Source organism: Struthio camelus, chromosome 10, assembly GCF_040807025.1.
Source record: "Struthio camelus isolate bStrCam1 chromosome 10, bStrCam1.hap1, whole genome shotgun sequence".
In the NCBI taxonomy this organism is placed as follows: domain Eukaryota; kingdom Metazoa; phylum Chordata; class Aves; order Struthioniformes; family Struthionidae; genus Struthio; species Struthio camelus.
In genome coordinates, this window is record NC_090951.1 from 30,006,728 (window position 1) to 30,023,579 (window position 16,852).

General features: G+C 61.0%; 5 non-coding genes across 5 annotated transcripts; 3 read left to right on the forward strand and 2 right to left on the reverse strand.

Moving 5' to 3' along the window:
- Positions 1 to 229: 229 nt before the first annotated feature.
- Positions 230 to 300, forward strand: TRNAG-GCC (transfer RNA glycine (anticodon GCC)). Its single transcript has one exon. It is a non-coding gene; the product is annotated as a tRNA-Gly (tRNA).
- Positions 301 to 5,422: 5,122 nt separating this feature from the next.
- TRNAG-GCC (transfer RNA glycine (anticodon GCC)) lies at positions 5,423 to 5,493 on the reverse strand. Its single transcript has one exon. It is a non-coding gene; the product is annotated as a tRNA-Gly (tRNA).
- Positions 5,494 to 6,243: 750 nt separating this feature from the next.
- Positions 6,244 to 6,314, forward strand: TRNAG-GCC (transfer RNA glycine (anticodon GCC)). The gene has a single exon. It is a non-coding gene; the product is annotated as a tRNA-Gly (tRNA).
- A 5,122-nt stretch (positions 6,315 to 11,436) lies between these two features.
- Positions 11,437 to 11,507, reverse strand: TRNAG-GCC (transfer RNA glycine (anticodon GCC)). The gene has a single exon. It is a non-coding gene; the product is annotated as a tRNA-Gly (tRNA).
- A 750-nt stretch (positions 11,508 to 12,257) lies between these two features.
- TRNAG-GCC (transfer RNA glycine (anticodon GCC)) lies at positions 12,258 to 12,328 on the forward strand. Its single transcript has one exon. It is a non-coding gene; the product is annotated as a tRNA-Gly (tRNA).
- Positions 12,329 to 16,852: the final 4,524 nt, after the last annotated feature.

Sequence of the window (16,852 nt, forward strand, 5' to 3'; positions counted from 1 at the left end):
CCCCGGCTGCAGCGGCTGCCGCGGGAGGGCAGGGCAGGACCTGGCCCGGGCGCCGCGGCCCGGAGGCGCTGGAGTCGCTCGCCCCGGGGCGCGCGGGGCGCCCGCATCTGCGCCGGGGCCGCGGCCAAGTGCCGGCAGGGAGGGCAGCCGGGCCCCGGCCCTGCGCGGGGACAGCAGCCGGCAGCCAGGGGTGCGGGGGCGGCGGGGCCGCGGGGGAGCCCCGGCCGCGGCATTGGTGGTTCAGGGGGAGAATTCTCGCCCGCCACGCGGGAGACCCGGGTTCGATTCCCGGCCAATGCAGCCCCTGCTTTTCTGCCCCGCGGCTCCTGCCCCGGCCCTGCCGCCGCCGCCGCCTGCTGCAGCCCCCGCGGCCGCCGCCTGCCCGGGCCGGGCCCCGCTGGGGCTGCCGCCGCCACCACCGCTGCCCCCGCCGGCGGCTGCCTTTAGGGGCCGGCAGCGGTGGCTCGTGGTGCTCCGGCGGGTGCCTGGCCGCTGGTGCCCCGTCTCGGGCCGGCGGGGGGCTCTGCCCGGGCCACGAGGCAGCACAGGAACTCTGGAGCCTCCTGAGCACCTCCCTGCGGCAGCGGCGTCGCAGGCAGCAGAATCACAGAATCACAGAATCGTTGAGGTCGGAAGGGACCTCTGGAGATCATCTAGTCCACCCTCCCTGCTCAAGCAGGGTCACCTAGAGCATATTTCCCAGGATCGCATCCAGACGGGTTTTGAATATCTCCAAGGAAGGAGACTCCACCACCTCTCTGGGCAACCTGTTCCAGTGCTCTGTCACCCTCACAGTCAAGAAGATTTTTCTCAGGTTCAGATGGAACTTCCTGTGGTTCAGTTTCTGCCCATTGCCTCTTGTCCTGTTGCTGGGCACCACAGAGAAGAGACTGGCCTCATCCTCTTGACACTCCCCCTTCAGATACTTGTACACGTTGATGAGATCGCCTCTCAATCTTCTCTTCTCCAGGCTCAACAGGCCCAGCTCTTGCAGTCTTTCTTCCTAGGAGAGGTGCTCCAGCCCTCTAATCATCTTGGTAGCCCTCCGCTGGACTCTCTCCAGGAGTGCCATGTCTCTCTTGTACTGGGGAGCCCAGAACTGGACACAGTACTCCAGGGGAGGCCTCCCCAGGGCTGAGGAGAGGGGCAGGATCACCTCCCTCGACCTGCTGGCAACACTCCGCCTAATGCACCCCAGGATCCCATTGGCCTTCTTGGCCACAAGGGCACACTGCTGGCTCATGTTTAACTTGTTGTCCACCAGCACTCCCAGGTCCTCCTCTGCAGAGCTACTTTCCAGCAGGTCAACCCCCAGCCTGTACTGCTGCATGGGATTATTCCTGCCTAGGTGCAGGACCTTGCACTTGCCTTTGTTGAACTTCAGGAGGTTCCTCTCCGCCCACCTCTCCAGCCTGTCCAGGTCCCTCGGAATGGCAGCACAGTCTTCTGGTGTGTTAGCCTCTCCCCCCAGTTTAGTATCATCAGCAAACTTGCTGAGGGTGCACTCTGTCCCTTCCTCCAGGTCACTGAGGAATGCCTTGAACAAGACTGGACCCAGGACTGACCCCTGGGGGACACCACTAGCCACAGGCCTCCAACTTGACTCTGCGCCATTCACCACAACCCTCTGAGCTTGGCCATCCAGCCAGTTCTCAAGCCACCTCACTGTCCACTCGTCTAGCCCACACTTCCTGAGCTTACCTAGAAGGATGTGATGGGAGACAGTGTCAAAAGCCTTGCTGAAGTCCAGGTAGACAACATCCACTGCTCTCTCCTCATCTACCCAGCCAGTCATTCCGTCATAGAAGGCTATCAGATTGGTCAAGCATGATTTCCCTTTGGTGAATCCGTGCTGACTACTCCTGATCACCTTCTTGTCCTTCAGATGCTTAGCGATGACCTCCAGGAGGAGCTGTTCCATCACCTTGCCAGGGATGGAGGTGAGGCTGACAGGCCTGTAGATTCCTGGCTCCTCCTTCTTGCCCTTTTGGAAGACTGGGGTGACATTGGCTTTCTTCCAGTCCTCAGGCACCTCTCCTGATCTCCAGGACCTTTCCAAGATGATGGAGAGTGGCCTAGCGATAACATCCGCCAGCTCCCTCAGCACTCGTGGGTGCATCCCATCGGGGCCCGTGGATTTATGGATGTCAAGTTTGGACAAAAGATCTCTAACCTGATCCTCTTCAACCAAGGGAGAGTCTTCCTTTCTCCAGACTTCCTCTCTTGTCTCCAAGGTCTGGAATTCCTGAGGACTGGCCTTAGCAGTGAAGACTGAAGCAAAGAAGGCATTCAATAACTCTGCCTTCTCTGTATCCTTCGTCACCAGGGCACCCGCCCCATTCAGCAGCGGGCCCACGTGTTCCCTAGTCTTCCTTTTGCTATTGATGTATTTGAAGAACCCCTTCTTGTTGTCCTTGCCAGATTTAATTCCAACTGGGCCTTAGCCTTCCTTGTCGCATCCCTGCACACTCTGACAACGTCCCTGTATTCCCCCCAAGTGGCCTGTCCCCTTTTCCACATTCTGTGTACTTCCTTCTTCTGCTGGAGTTTGGCCAGGAGTTCCTTGCTCATCCAGGCAGGTCTCCTGCCCGCTTTGCTCGACTTCTTTCTCAGAGGGATGCACTGCTCTTGAGCCTGGAGGAGGTGATGCTTGAATATTAACCAGCTTTCTTGGACCCCTCTTCCCCCCAGGGCCCTACCCCATGAGATTCCCCTAAGTAGGTCCCTCAAGAGGCCAAAGTTAGCTCTCCTGAAGTCCAGCGTTGCAATCCTACTCATTGCCCTGCTCCCTCCTCGTAGGATCCTGAACTCCACCATCTCATGGTCACTGCAGCCAAGGCTGCCCCCAACCTTCACCTCTCCAACTAGACCTTCTTTGTTCGTTAGGACAAGGTCTAGCATTGCACCTCTCCTCGTTGGCGTCTCCACCACCTGAGTCAAGAAATTATCATCAATCCTCTGCAGGAACCTCTTTGACTGTTTGTGCCTAGCTGTGCTGTCTTGCCAACAGATGTCAGGGTGGTTGAAGTCTCCCATGAGAACCAGGGCCCGTGATCGTGAGGCTACTTCCAGCTGTCGGTAGAAGGCCTCATCGATGACTTCCTCCTGGTCAGGTGGCCTGTAGTAAACCCCCACCACCGTGTCACCCATGTTACCCTGCCCTTTAATCCTTACCCACAGGCTCTCCACTTGCTCTTCATCCACCCCGAGGCAGAGCTCCATACATTCTAGTTGCTCCCTCCCATAAAGAGCAACTCCACCACCTCGCCTTCCTGGCCTGTCTTTCCTAAAAAGCACCTAGCCATCCATGACAGCATCCCAGTCATGTGAGCTATCCCACCATGTCTCTGTCACTGCAATGAGATCATGGCCCTGCGACCGCACACAGAGCTCTAACTCTTCCTGCTGATTCCCCATGCTGCGTGCATTGCTATACAGGCATTCCAGAGAGCCAGCCAAGCATGCAAGCTTCCCAGAAGAGGCGCAAGAGGATCCTCCATAGCCATGTTGCATGCTGTCTCCCCTGGCTGTATGCACCCGCTGGAGGCATCCTGACTTGAGCGGTGTTTTACTGACTCTCCTGCCACTACACCACTCCCCTTCCCCCATCTTGCCTAGTTTAAAGCCCTCCTTACCAGGCTGGCCAATCTGTTGGCAAAGACGCACGTGCCCCGCTTGGTAAGGTGGATCCTTAAGGTGGCTCCCCATCAGCTGTTGATCTTCAAACAGGGTCCCACGGTCATAGAAACCAAAGCCCTGTTGCCAACACCAGCGGCGCAGCCAGTTGTTAACTTGGAAAACTCGTCTACTCCTCCTCCCATCCTTCCCCCTCACAGGCAAGATTGAGGAGAAAACGACCCGGGCTCCCAGACCCTTCACCACCGTTCCCAGAGCTCTGAAGTCCTGTTTGATGCTTTCCAGTTTGCCTTTTGCGTCATTAGCACCCACATGGAAGATCAGCAGAGGGTAGTAGTCCGATGCATGGACAAGCCTTGGCAGTCTTTCCACGACATCTCTTATTCGAGCCCCTGGCAGGCAGCAAACCTCTCTGGGCAAGAGGTCAGGTCGGCAGAGAGGTGCCTCTGTCCCCTGCAGCAGGCAGTCACCCACAACAATCACTCGCCGCTTCTTCCGGGGGTTCCTGCACGGCACAGGGTCTGCCCGGCCAGTTGCCTCCCTTGGAGCCATGCCCAGCCTCTCCTCGGCTTGCAGGGCACTAAACTTGTCCTTCAAGGGTAAGTCTTGAGGAGGAGCAAGAGCCTTTCTCCTTCTACGAGAGGTCACCAGCTTCCAGCCCTCTTCAACAGCGTTATGATGCACCTTTACACACGGTGCTGAGCCCTCCGACAACTCCGCTGCAGTGGGGGCAGGGGACTCCCGGAGCTGAACAGTCTCCGAGAACGCCCTGTCAATCTCCCGCTCATCCTCTCGGATGCTACGCAGCCTACTAACCTCCTCCCGTAGCTCCTTTATCTGGTGACGCAACTGGTCAAGCACAGCACACCTCACGCAGGAGAGCTGACTGTCAGCCCAGGCCCCACGCAGAGGCCCCAGGCACTGCCTGCAGCCTGACACCTGCAGAGCTGCATCTGCTGTCGGAGGGTCTGTCTGCGTTGAAGCCTCAGACACAGCCGATGCAGCACCTCCAGCAGCCACGGGGGAACGTGCTCTGCGGCGTGTCACGGCCATGCCCCGGGGAAGGACACACCACTGTGCAAAATGGAGAGGCACCTTCTTTGCCTTCTGGCGCCCTTCTGCGCAAACTGCTGCGCTAACTGCTGCGTCTGTTCGCTGCCTCTGTTGGCTGCGCTCAAGGAGCGCAGAAGGAGCCGTCCTCGTCTCCGAGCCCGCGGCTTCGAAGCCGTCTGGTTGGGCCCTTGTCGCGGCGGCTGCAGGCGGCTGCGACCGTCCCGCCGCCCGCAGCCGGCCCGTGCCAGCGCGGCGGGGCCCTTGGGCTCCCGAGGTCGCCTGTGCCGCGGAAAGGGCCGCTCTGGGCCGGGCCTTTCCCTTGCCGCGCGGCTCCTCCTGAGCCGCGGCTGGAAGCGGCCGGGGCGAGGGGCCGTCCGGTGCCCCCGGGGCTGCGTTTGCGCTGCTGCTCCCTCCCAGGCTGCTGGCGGAGAGCCGGGCGCAGACCCCGCCGTCGCGGCCGCGGTCGAACGGGCCTTCTGCCTCCTCCCGGCGTGAGACCCAGGTGGTCGAGGATGGGGCGGGACGGGGCGGTAGGGGTGTTGGGAGCGGGGGGGGGACAGGGACTCCCTGCCTCCGCTGCCGGCCCCTAAAGGCAGCCGCCGGCGGGGGCAGCGGTGGTGGCGGCGGCAGCCCCAGCGGGGCCCGGCCCGGGCAGGCGGCGGCCGCGGGGGCTGCAGCAGGCAGCGGCGGCGGCAGGGCCGGGGCAGGAGCCGCGGGGCAGAAAAGCAGGGGCTGCATTGGCCGGGAATCGAACCCGGGTCTCCCGCGTGGCGGGCGAGAATTCTCCCCCTGAACCACCAATGCCGCGGCCGGGGCTCCCCCGCGGCCCCGCCGCCCCCGCACCCCTGGCTGCCGGCTGCTGTCCCCGCGCAGGGCCGGGGCCCGGCTGCCCTCCCTGCCGGCACTTGGCCGCGGCCCCGGCGCAGATGCGGGCGCCCCGCGCGCCCCGGGGCGAGCGACTCCAGCGCCTCCGGGCCGCGGCGCCCGGGCCAGGTGCTGCCCTGCCCTCCCGCGGCAGCCGCTGCAGCCGGGGCTTCGCCTCTCCTGCTGCGCCCGGGGCGCTGAGCAAGACAAGAAGCAAGGCCAGGAAAAGGCCTGACCCAGAACTGCAGCGTCTGTCACAAAGTCGACCCCGGGGTGCCACGGGCCCTGGCGGCGCTGGCGCGGGGAGCCTGGCAGCCGCGGGGCTGGCCACCGCTGGCGGGCAGCCCCCAAGGGAAGGAGCCGAGCAGCCTGCTCTGATTCCGGGGGCGCAAGCCACGAGAGCGCCAGCTTGGCTACCTGAGGCATCGTGGCACTTCAGGGCGTTCTCGTTAGGCTCCAGAGTTAACAGGGCATCACGAGGGCCCTGGCCAAGCTCGCGCGCCCCTGCGAACACCAAGGCCCTCGGCGCTTTGGGCTCCCGCAGCAGCCACAACTGCGGCCAAGCACCGCTGCCAGCCCCAAAAGGCAGCTGCCTGCGGGGGCGGCCGGGCCCCGGCCGGGCGGGGGCCGCGGAGGCGCCGGCGGGGGCGCTGCGGGGGGCGGTGGGGCCGCGGGGGAGCCCCGGCCGTGGCATTGGTGGTTCAGGGGGAGAATTCTCGCCCGCCACGCGGGAGACCCGGGTTCGATTCCCGGCCAATGCAGCCCCTGCTTTTCTGCCCCGCGGCTCCTGCCCCGGCCCTGCCGCCGCCGCTGCCTGCTGCAGCCCCCGCGGCCGCCGCCTGCCCGGGCCGGGCCCCGCTGGGGCTGCCGCCGCCACCACCGCTGCCCCCGCCGGCGGCTGCCTTTAGGGGCCGGCAGCGGTGGCTCGTGGTGCTCCGGCGGGAGCCTGGCCGCTGGTGCCCCGTCTCGGGCCGGCGGGGGGCTCTGCCCGGGCCACGAGGCAGCACAGGAACTCTGGAGCCTCCTGAGCACCTCCCTGCGGCAGCGGCGTCGCAGGCAGCAGAATCACAGAATCACAGAATCGTTGAGGTCGGAAGGGACCTCTGGAGATCATCTAGTCCACCCTCCCTGCTCAAGCAGGGTCACCTAGAGCATATTTCCCAGGATCGCATCCAGACGGGTTTTGAATATCTCCAAGGAAGGAGACTCCACCACCTCTCTGGGCAACCTGTTCCAGTGCTCTGTCACCCTCACAGTCAAGAAGATTTTTCTCAGGTTCAGATGGAACTTCCTGTGGTTCAGTTTCTGCCCATTGCCTCTTGTCCTGTTGCTGGGCACCACAGAGAAGAGACTGGCCTCATCCTCTTGACACTCCCCCTTCAGATACTTGTACACGTTGATGAGATCGCCTCTCAATCTTCTCTTCTCCAGGCTCAACAGGCCCAGCTCTTGCAGTCTTTCTTCCTAGGAGAGGTGCTCCAGCCCTCTAATCATCTTGGTAGCCCTCCGCTGGACTCTCTCCAGGAGTGCCATGTCTCTCTTGTACTGGGGAGCCCAGAACTGGACACAGTACTCCAGGGGAGGCCTCCCCAGGGCTGAGGAGAGGGGCAGGATCACCTCCCTCGACCTGCTGGCAACACTCCGCCTAATGCACCCCAGGATCCCATTGGCCTTCTTGGCCACAAGGGCACACTGCTGGCTCATGTTTAACTTGTTGTCCACCAGCACTCCCAGGTCCTCCTCTGCAGAGCTACTTTCCAGCAGGTCAACCCCCAGCCTGTACTGCTGCATGGGATTATTCCTGCCTAGGTGCAGGACCTTGCACTTGCCTTTGTTGAACTTCAGGAGGTTCCTCTCCGCCCACCTCTCCAGCCTGTCCAGGTCCCTCGGAATGGCAGCACAGTCTTCTGGTGTGTTAGCCTCTCCCCCCAGTTTAGTATCATCAGCAAACTTGCTGAGGGTGCACTCTGTCCCTTCCTCCAGGTCACTGAGGAATGCCTTGAACAAGACTGGACCCAGGACTGACCCCTGGGGGACACCACTAGCCACAGGCCTCCAACTTGACTCTGCGCCATTCACCACAACCCTCTGAGCTTGGCCATCCAGCCAGTTCTCAAGCCACCTCACTGTCCACTCGTCTAGCCCACACTTCCTGAGCTTACCTAGAAGGATGTGATGGGAGACAGTGTCAAAAGCCTTGCTGAAGTCCAGGTAGACAACATCCACTGCTCTCTCCTCATCTACCCAGCCAGTCATTCCGTCATAGAAGGCTATCAGATTGGTCAAGCATGATTTCCCTTTGGTGAATCCGTGCTGACTACTCCTGATCACCTTCTTGTCCTTCAGATGCTTAGCGATGACCTCCAGGAGGAGCTGTTCCATCACCTTGCCAGGGATGGAGGTGAGGCTGACAGGCCTGTAGATTCCTGGCTCCTCCTTCTTGCCCTTTTGGAAGACTGGGGTGACATTGGCTTTCTTCCAGTCCTCAGGCACCTCTCCTGATCTCCAGGACCTTTCCAAGATGATGGAGAGTGGCCTAGCGATAACATCCGCCAGCTCCCTCAGCACTCGTGGGTGCATCCCATCGGGGCCCGTGGATTTATGGATGTCAAGTTTGGACAAAAGATCTCTAACCTGATCCTCTTCAACCAAGGGAGAGTCTTCCTTTCTCCAGACTTCCTCTCTTGTCTCCAAGGTCTGGAATTCCTGAGGACTGGCCTTAGCAGTGAAGACTGAAGCAAAGAAGGCATTCAATAACTCTGCCTTCTCTGTATCCTTCGTCACCAGGGCACCCGCCCCATTCAGCAGCGGGCCCACGTGTTCCCTAGTCTTCCTTTTGCTATTGATGTATTTGAAGAACCCCTTCTTGTTGTCCTTGCCAGATTTAATTCCAACTGGGCCTTAGCCTTCCTTGTCGCATCCCTGCACACTCTGACAACGTCCCTGTATTCCCCCCAAGTGGCCTGTCCCCTTTTCCACATTCTGTGTACTTCCTTCTTCTGCTGGAGTTTGGCCAGGAGTTCCTTGCTCATCCAGGCAGGTCTCCTGCCCGCTTTGCTCGACTTCTTTCTCAGAGGGATGCACTGCTCTTGAGCCTGGAGGAGGTGATGCTTGAATATTAACCAGCTTTCTTGGACCCCTCTTCCCCCCAGGGCCCTACCCCATGAGATTCCCCTAAGTAGGTCCCACAAGAGGCCAAAGTTAGCTCTCCTGAAGTCCAGCGTTGCAATCCTACTCATTGCCCTGCTCCCTCCTCGTAGGATCCTGAACTCCACCATCTCATGGTCACTGCAGCCAAGGCTGCCCCCAACCTTCACCTCTCCAACTAGACCTTCTTTGTTCGTTAGGACAAGGTCTAGCATTGCACCTCTCCTCGTTGGCGTCTCCACCACCTGAGTCAAGAAATTGTCATCAATCCTCTGCAGGAACCTCTTTGACTGTTTGTGCCTAGCTGTGCTGTCTTGCCAACAGATGTCAGGGTGGTTGAAGTCTCCCATGAGAACCAGGGCCCGTGATCGTGAGGCTACTTCCAGCTGTCGGTAGAAGGCCTCATCGATGACTTCCTCCTGGTCAGGTGGCCTGTAGTAAACCCCCACCACCGTGTCACCCATGTTACCCTGCCCTTTAATCCTTACCCACAGGCTCTCCACTTGCTCTTCATCCACCCCGAGGCAGAGCTCCATACATTCTAGTTGCTCCCTCCCATAAAGAGCAACTCCACCACCTCGCCTTCCTGGCCTGTCTTTCCTAAAAAGCACCTAGCCATCCATGACAGCATCCCAGTCATGTGAGCTATCCCACCATGTCTCTGTCACTGCAATGAGATCATGGCCCTGCGACCGCACACAGAGCTCTAACTCTTCCTGCTGATTCCCCATGCTGCGTGCATTGCTATACAGGCATTCCAGAGAGCCAGCCAAGCATGCAAGCTTCCCAGAAGAGGCGCAAGAGGATCCTCCATAGCCATGTTGCATGCTGTCTCCCCTGGCTGTATGCACCCGCTGGAGGCATCCTGACTTGAGCGGTGTTTTACTGACTCTCCTGCCACTACACCACTCCCCTTCCCCCATCTTGCCTAGTTTAAAGCCCTCCTTACCAGGCTGGCCAATCTGTTGGCAAAGACGCACGTGCCCCGCTTGGTAAGGTGGATCCTTAAGGTGGCTCCCCATCAGCTGTTGATCTTCAAACAGGGTCCCACGGTCATAGAAACCAAAGCCCTGTTGCCAACACCAGCGGCGCAGCCAGTTGTTAACTTGGAAAACTCGTCTACTCCTCCTCCCATCCTTCCCCCTCACAGGCAAGATTGAGGAGAAAACGACCCGGGCTCCCAGACCCTTCACCACCGTTCCCAGAGCTCTGAAGTCCTGTTTGATGCTTTCCAGTTTGCCTTTTGCGTCATTAGCACCCACATGGAAGATCAGCAGAGGGTAGTAGTCCGATGCATGGACAAGCCTTGGCAGTCTTTCCACGACATCTCTTATTCGAGCCCCTGGCAGGCAGCAAACCTCTCTGGGCAAGAGGTCAGGTCGGCAGAGAGGTGCCTCTGTCCCCTGCAGCAGGCAGTCACCCACAACAATCACTCGCCGCTTCTTCCGGGGGTTCCTGCACGGCACAGGGTCTGCCCGGCCAGTTGCCTCCCTTGGAGCCATGCCCAGCCTCTCCTCGGCTTGCAGGGCACTAAACTTGTCCTTCAAGGGTAAGTCTTGAGGAGGAGCAAGAGCCTTTCTCCTTCTACGAGAGGTCACCAGCTTCCAGCCCTCTTCAACAGCGTTATGATGCACCTTTACACACGGTGCTGAGCCCTCCGACAACTCCGCTGCAGTGGGGGCAGGGGACTCCCGGAGCTGAACAGTCTCCGAGAACGCCCTGTCAATCTCCCGCTCATCCTCTCGGATGCTACGCAGCCTACTAACCTCCTCCCGTAGCTCCTTTATCTGGTGACGCAACTGGTCAAGCACAGCACACCTCACGCAGGAGAGCTGACTGTCAGCCCAGGCCCCACGCAGAGGCCCCAGGCACTGCCTGCAGCCTGACACCTGCAGAGCTGCATCTGCTGTCGGAGGGTCTGTCTGCGTTGAAGCCTCAGACACAGCCGATGCAGCACCTCCAGCAGCCACGGGGGAACGTGCTCTGCGGCGTGTCACGGCCATGCCCCGGGGAAGGACACACCACTGTGCAAAATGGAGAGGCACCTTCTTTGCCTTCTGGCGCCCTTCTGCGCAAACTGCTGCGCTAACTGCTGCGTCTGTTCGCTGCCTCTGTTGGCTGCGCTCAAGGAGCACAGAAGGAGCCGTCCTCGTCTCCGAGCCCGCGGCTTCGAAGCCATATGGTTGGGCCCTTGTCGCGGCGGCTGCAGGCGGCTGCGACCGTCCCGCCGCCCGCAGCCGGCCCGTGCCAGCGCGGCGGGGCCCTTGGGCTCCCGAGGTCGCCTGTGCCGCGGAAAGGGCCGCTCTGGGCCGGGCCTTTCCCTTGCCGCGCGGCTCCTCCTGAGCCGCGGCTGGAAGCGGCCGGGGCGAGGGGCCGTCCGGTGCCCCCGGGGCTGCGTTTGCGCTGCTGCTCCCTCCCAGGCTGCTGGCGGAGAGCCGGGCGCAGACCCCGCCGTTGCGGCCGCGGTCGAACGGGCCTTCTGCCTCCTCCCGGCGTGAGACCCAGGTGGTCGAGGATGGGGCGGGACGGGGCGGTAGGGGTGTTGGGAGCGGGGGGGGGACAGGGACTCCCTGCCTCCGCTGCCGGCCCCTAAAGGCAGCCGCCGGCGGGGGCAGCGGTGGTGGCGGCGGCAGCCCCAGCGGGGCCCGGCCCGGGCAGGTGGCGGCCGCGGGGGCTGCAGCAGGCAGCGGCGGCGGCAGGGCCGGGGCAGGAGCCGCGGGGCAGAAAAGCAGGGGCTGCATTGGCCGGGAATCGAACCCGGGTCTCCCGCGTGGCGGGCGAGAATTCTCCCCCTGAACCACCAATGCCGCGGCCGGGGCTCCCCCGCGGCCCCGCCGCCCCCGCACCCCTGGCTGCCGGCTGCTGTCCCCGCGCAGGGCCGGGGCCCGGCTGCCCTCCCTGCCGGCACTTGGCCGCGGCCCCGGCGCAGATGCGGGTGCCCCGCGCGCCCCGGGGCGAGCGACTCCAGCGCCTCCGGGCCGCGGCGCCCGGGCCAGGTCCTGCCCTGCCCTCCCGCGGCAGCCGCTGCAGCCGGGGCTTCGCCTCTCCTGCTGCGCCCGGGGCGCTGAGCAAGACAAGAAGCAAGGCCAGGAAAAGGCCTGACCCAGAACTGCAGCGTCTGTCACAAAGTCGACCCCGGGGTGCCACGGGCCCTGGCGGCGCTGGCGCGGGGAGCCTGGCAGCCGCGGGGCTGGCCACCGCTGGCGGGCAGCCCCCAAGGGAAGGAGCCGAGCAGCCTGCTCTGATTCCGGGGGCGCAAGCCACGAGAGCGCCAGCTTGGCTACCTGAGGCATCGTGGCACTTCAGGGCGTTCTCGTTAGGCTCCAGAGTTAACAGGGCATCACGAGGGCCCTGGCCAAGCTCGCGCGCCCCTGCGAACACCAAGGCCCTCGGCGCTTTGGGCTCCCGCAGCAGCCACAACTGCGGCCAAGCACCGCTGCCAGCCCCAAAAGGCAGCTGCCTGCGGGGGCGGCCGGGCCCCGGCCGGGCGGGGGCCGCGGAGGCGCCGGCGGGGGCGCTGCGGGGGGCGGCGGGGCCGCGGGGGAGCCCCGGCCGTGGCATTGGTGGTTCAGGGGGAGAATTCTCGCCCGCCACGCGGGAGACCCGGGTTCGATTCCCGGCCAATGCAGCCCCTGCTTTTCTGCCCCGCGGCTCCTGCCCCGGCCCTGCCGCCGCCGCTGCCTGCTGCAGCCCCCGCGGCCGCCGCCTGCCCGGGCCGGGCCCCGCTGGGGCTGCCGCCGCCACCACCGCTGCCCCCGCCGGCGGCTGCCTTTAGGGGCCGGCAGCGGTGGCTCGTGGTGCTCCGGCGGGAGCCTGGCCGCTGGTGCCCCGTCTCGGGCCGGCGGGGGGCTCTGCCCGGGCCACGAGGCAGCACAGGAACTCTGGAGCCTCCTGAGCACCTCCCTGCGGCAGCGGCGTCGCAGGCAGCAGAATCACAGAATCACAGAATCGTTGAGGTCGGAAGGGACCTCTGGAGATCATCTAGTCCACCCTCCCTGCTCAAGCAGGGTCACCTAGAGCATATTTCCCAGGATCGCATCCAGACGGGTTTTGAATATCTCCAAGGAAGGAGACTCCACCACCTCTCTGGGCAACCTGTTCCAGTGCTCTGTCACCCTCACAGTCAAGAAGATTTTTCTCAGGTTCAGATGGAACTTCCTGTGGTTCAGTTTCTGCCCATTGCCTCTTGTCCTGTTGCTGGGCACCACAGAGAAGAGGCTGGCCTCATCCTCTTGACACTCCCCCTTCAGATACTTGTACACGTTGATGAGATCGCCTCTCAATCTTCTCTTCTCCAGGCTCAACAGGCCCAGCTCTTGCAGTCTTTCTTCCTAGGAGAGGTGCTCCAGCCCTCTAATCATCTTGGTAGCCCTCCGCTGGACTCTCTCCAGGAGTGCCATGTCTCTCTTGTACTGGGGAGCCCAGAACTGGACACAGTACTCCAGGGGAGGCCTCCCCAGGGCTGAGGAGAGGGGCAGGATCACCTCCCTCGACCTGCTGGCAACACTCCGCCTAATGCACCCCAGGATCCCATTGGCCTTCTTGGCCACAAGGGCACACTGCTGGCTCATGTTTAACTTGTTGTCCACCAGCACTCCCAGGTCCTCCTCTGCAGAGCTACTTTCCAGCAGGTCAACCCCCAGCCTGTACTGCTGCATGGGATTATTCCTGCCTAGGTGCAGGACCTTGCACTTGCCTTTGTTGAACTTCAGGAGGTTCCTCTCCGCCCACCTCTCCAGCCTGTCCAGGTCCCTCGGAATGGCAGCACAGTCTTCTGGTGTGTTAGCCTCTCCCCCCAGTTTAGTATCATCAGCAAACTTGCTGAGGGTGCACTCTGTCCCTTCCTCCAGGTCACTGAGGAATGCCTTGAACAAGACTGGACCCAGGACTGACCCCTGGGGGACACCACTAGCCACAGGCCTCCAACTTGACTCTGCGCCATTCACCACAACCCTCTGAGCTTGGCCATCCAGCCAGTTCTCAAGCCACCTCACTGTCCACTCGTCTAGCCCACACTTCCTGAGCTTACCTAGAAGGATGTGATGGGAGACAGTGTCAAAAGCCTTGCTGAAGTCCAGGTAGACAACATCCACTGCTCTCTCCTCATCTACCCAGCCAGTCATTCCGTCATAGAAGGCTATCAGATTGGTCAAGCATGATTTCCCTTTGGTGAATCCGTGCTGACTACTCCTGATCACCTTCTTGTCCTTCAGATGCTTAGCGATGACCTCCAGGAGGAGCTGTTCCATCACCTTGCCAGGGATGGAGGTGAGGCTGACAGGCCTGTAGATTCCTGGCTCCTCCTTCTTGCCCTTTTGGAAGACTGGGGTGACATTGGCTTTCTTCCAGTCCTCAGGCACCTCTCCTGATCTCCAGGACCTTTCCAAGATGATGGAGAGTGGCCTAGCGATAACATCCGCCAGCTCCCTCAGCACTCGTGGGTGCATCCCATCGGGGCCCGTGGATTTATGGATGTCAAGTTTGGACAAAAGATCTCTAACCTGATCCTCTTCAACCAAGGGAGAGTCTTCCTTTCTCCAGACTTCCTCTCTTGTCTCCAAGGTCTGGAATTCCTGAGGACTGGCCTTAGCAGTGAAGACTGAAGCAAAGAAGGCATTCAATAACTCTGCCTTCTCTGTATCCTTCGTCACCAGGGCACCCGCCCCATTCAGCAGCGGGCCCACGTGTTCCCTAGTCTTCCTTTTGCTATTGATGTATTTGAAGAACCCCTTCTTGTTGTCCTTGCCAGATTTAATTCCAACTGGGCCTTAGCCTTCCTTGTCGCATCCCTGCACACTCTGACAACGTCCCTGTATTCCCCCCAAGTGGCCTGTCCCCTTTTCCACATTCTGTGTACTTCCTTCTTCTGCTGGAGTTTGGCCAGGAGTTCCTTGCTCATCCAGGCAGGTCTCCTGCCCGCTTTGCTCGACTTCTTTCTCAGAGGGATGCACTGCTCTTGAGCCTGGAGGAGGTGATGCTTGAATATTAACCAGCTTTCTTGGACCCCTCTTCCCCCCAGGGCCCTACCCCATGAGATTCCCCTAAGTAGGTCCCTCAAGAGGCCAAAGTTAGCTCTCCTGAAGTCCAGCGTTGCAATCCTACTCATTGCCCTGCTCCCTCCTCGTAGGATCCTGAACTCCACCATCTCATGGTCACTGCAGCCAAGGCTGCCCCCAACCTTCACCTCTCCAACTAGACCTTCTTTGTTCGTTAGGACAAGGTCTAGCATTGCACCTCTCCTCGTTGGCGTCTCCACCACCTGAGTCAAGAAATTATCATCAATCCTCTGCAGGAACCTCTTTGACTGTTTGTGCCTAGCTGTGCTGTCTTGCCAACAGATGTCAGGGTGGTTGAAGTCTCCCATGAGAACCAGGGCCCGTGATCGTGAGGCTACTTCCAGCTGTCGGTAGAAGGCCTCATCGATGACTTCCTCCTGGTCAGGTGGCCTGTAGTAAACCCCCACCACCGTGTCACCCATGTTACCCTGCCCTTTAATCCTTACCCACAGGCTCTCCACTTGCTCTTCATCCACCCCGAGGCAGAGCTCCATACATTCTAGTTGCTCCCTCCCATAAAGAGCAACTCCACCACCTCGCCTTCCTGGCCTGTCTTTCCTAAAAAGCACCTAGCCATCCATGACAGCATCCCAGTCATGTGAGCTATCCCACCATGTCTCTGTCACTGCAATGAGATCATGGCCCTGCGACCGCACACAGAGCTCTAACTCTTCCTGCTGATTCCCCATGCTGCGTGCATTGCTATACAGGCATTCCAGAGAGCCAGCCAAGCATGCAAGCTTCCCAGAAGAGGCGCAAGAGGATCCTCCATAGCCATGTTGCATGCTGTCTCCCCTGGCTGTATGCACCCGCTGGAGGCATCCTGACTTGAGCGGTGTTTTACTGACTCTCCTGCCACTACACCACTCCCCTTCCCCCATCTTGCCTAGTTTAAAGCCCTCCTTACCAGGCTGGCCAATCTGTTGGCAAAGACGCACGTGCCCCGCTTGGTAAGGTGGATCCTTAAGGTGGCTCCCCATCAGCTGTTGATCTTCAAACAGGGTCCCACGGTCATAGAAACCAAAGCCCTGTTGCCAACACCAGCGGCGCAGCCAGTTGTTAACTTGGAAAACTCGTCTACTCCTCCTCCCATCCTTCCCCCTCACAGGCAAGATTGAGGAGAAAACGACCCGGGCTCCCAGACCCTTCACCACCGTTCCCAGAGCTCTGAAGTCCTGTTTGATGCTTTCCAGTTTGCCTTTTGCGTCATTAGCACCCACATGGAAGATCAGCAGAGGGTAGTAGTCCGATGCATGGACAAGCCTTGGCAGTCTTTCCACGACATCTCTTATTCGAGCCCCTGGCAGGCAGCAAACCTCTCTGGGCAAGAGGTCAGGTCGGCAGAGAGGTGCCTCTGTCCCCTGCAGCAGGCAGTCACCCACAACAATCACTCGCCGCTTCTTCCGGGGGTTCCTGCACGGCACAGGGTCTGCCCGGCCAGTTGCCTCCCTTGGAGCCATGCCCAGCCTCTCCTCGGCTTGCAGGGCACTAAACTTGTCCTTCAAGGGTAAGTCTTGAGGAGGAGCAAGAGCCTTTCTCCTTCTACGAGAGGTCACCAGCTTCCAGCCCTCTTCAACAGCGTTATGATGCACCTTTACACACGGTGCTGAGCCCTCCGACAACTCCGCTGCAGTGGGGGCAGGGGACTCCCGGAGCTGAACAGTCTCCGAGAACGCCCTGTCAATCTCCCGCTCATCCTCTCGGATGCTACGCAGCCTACTAACCTCCTCCCGTAGCTCCTTTATCTGGTGACGCAACTGGTCAAGCACAGCACACCTCACGCAGGAGAGCTGACTGTCAGCCCAGGCCCCACGCAGAGGCCCCAGGCACTGCCTGCAGCCTGACACCTGCAGAGCTGCATCTGCTGTCGGAGGGTCTGTCTGCGTTGAAGCCTCAGACACAGCCGATGCAGCACCTCCAGCAGCCACGGGGGAACGTGCTCTGCGGCGTGTCACGGCCATGCCCCGGGGAAGGACACACCACTGTGCAAAATGGAGAGGCACCTTCTTTGCCTTCTGGCGCCCTTCTGCGCAAACTGCTGCGCTAACTGCTGCGTCTGTTCGCTGCCTCTGTTGGCTGCGCTCAAGGAGCGCAGA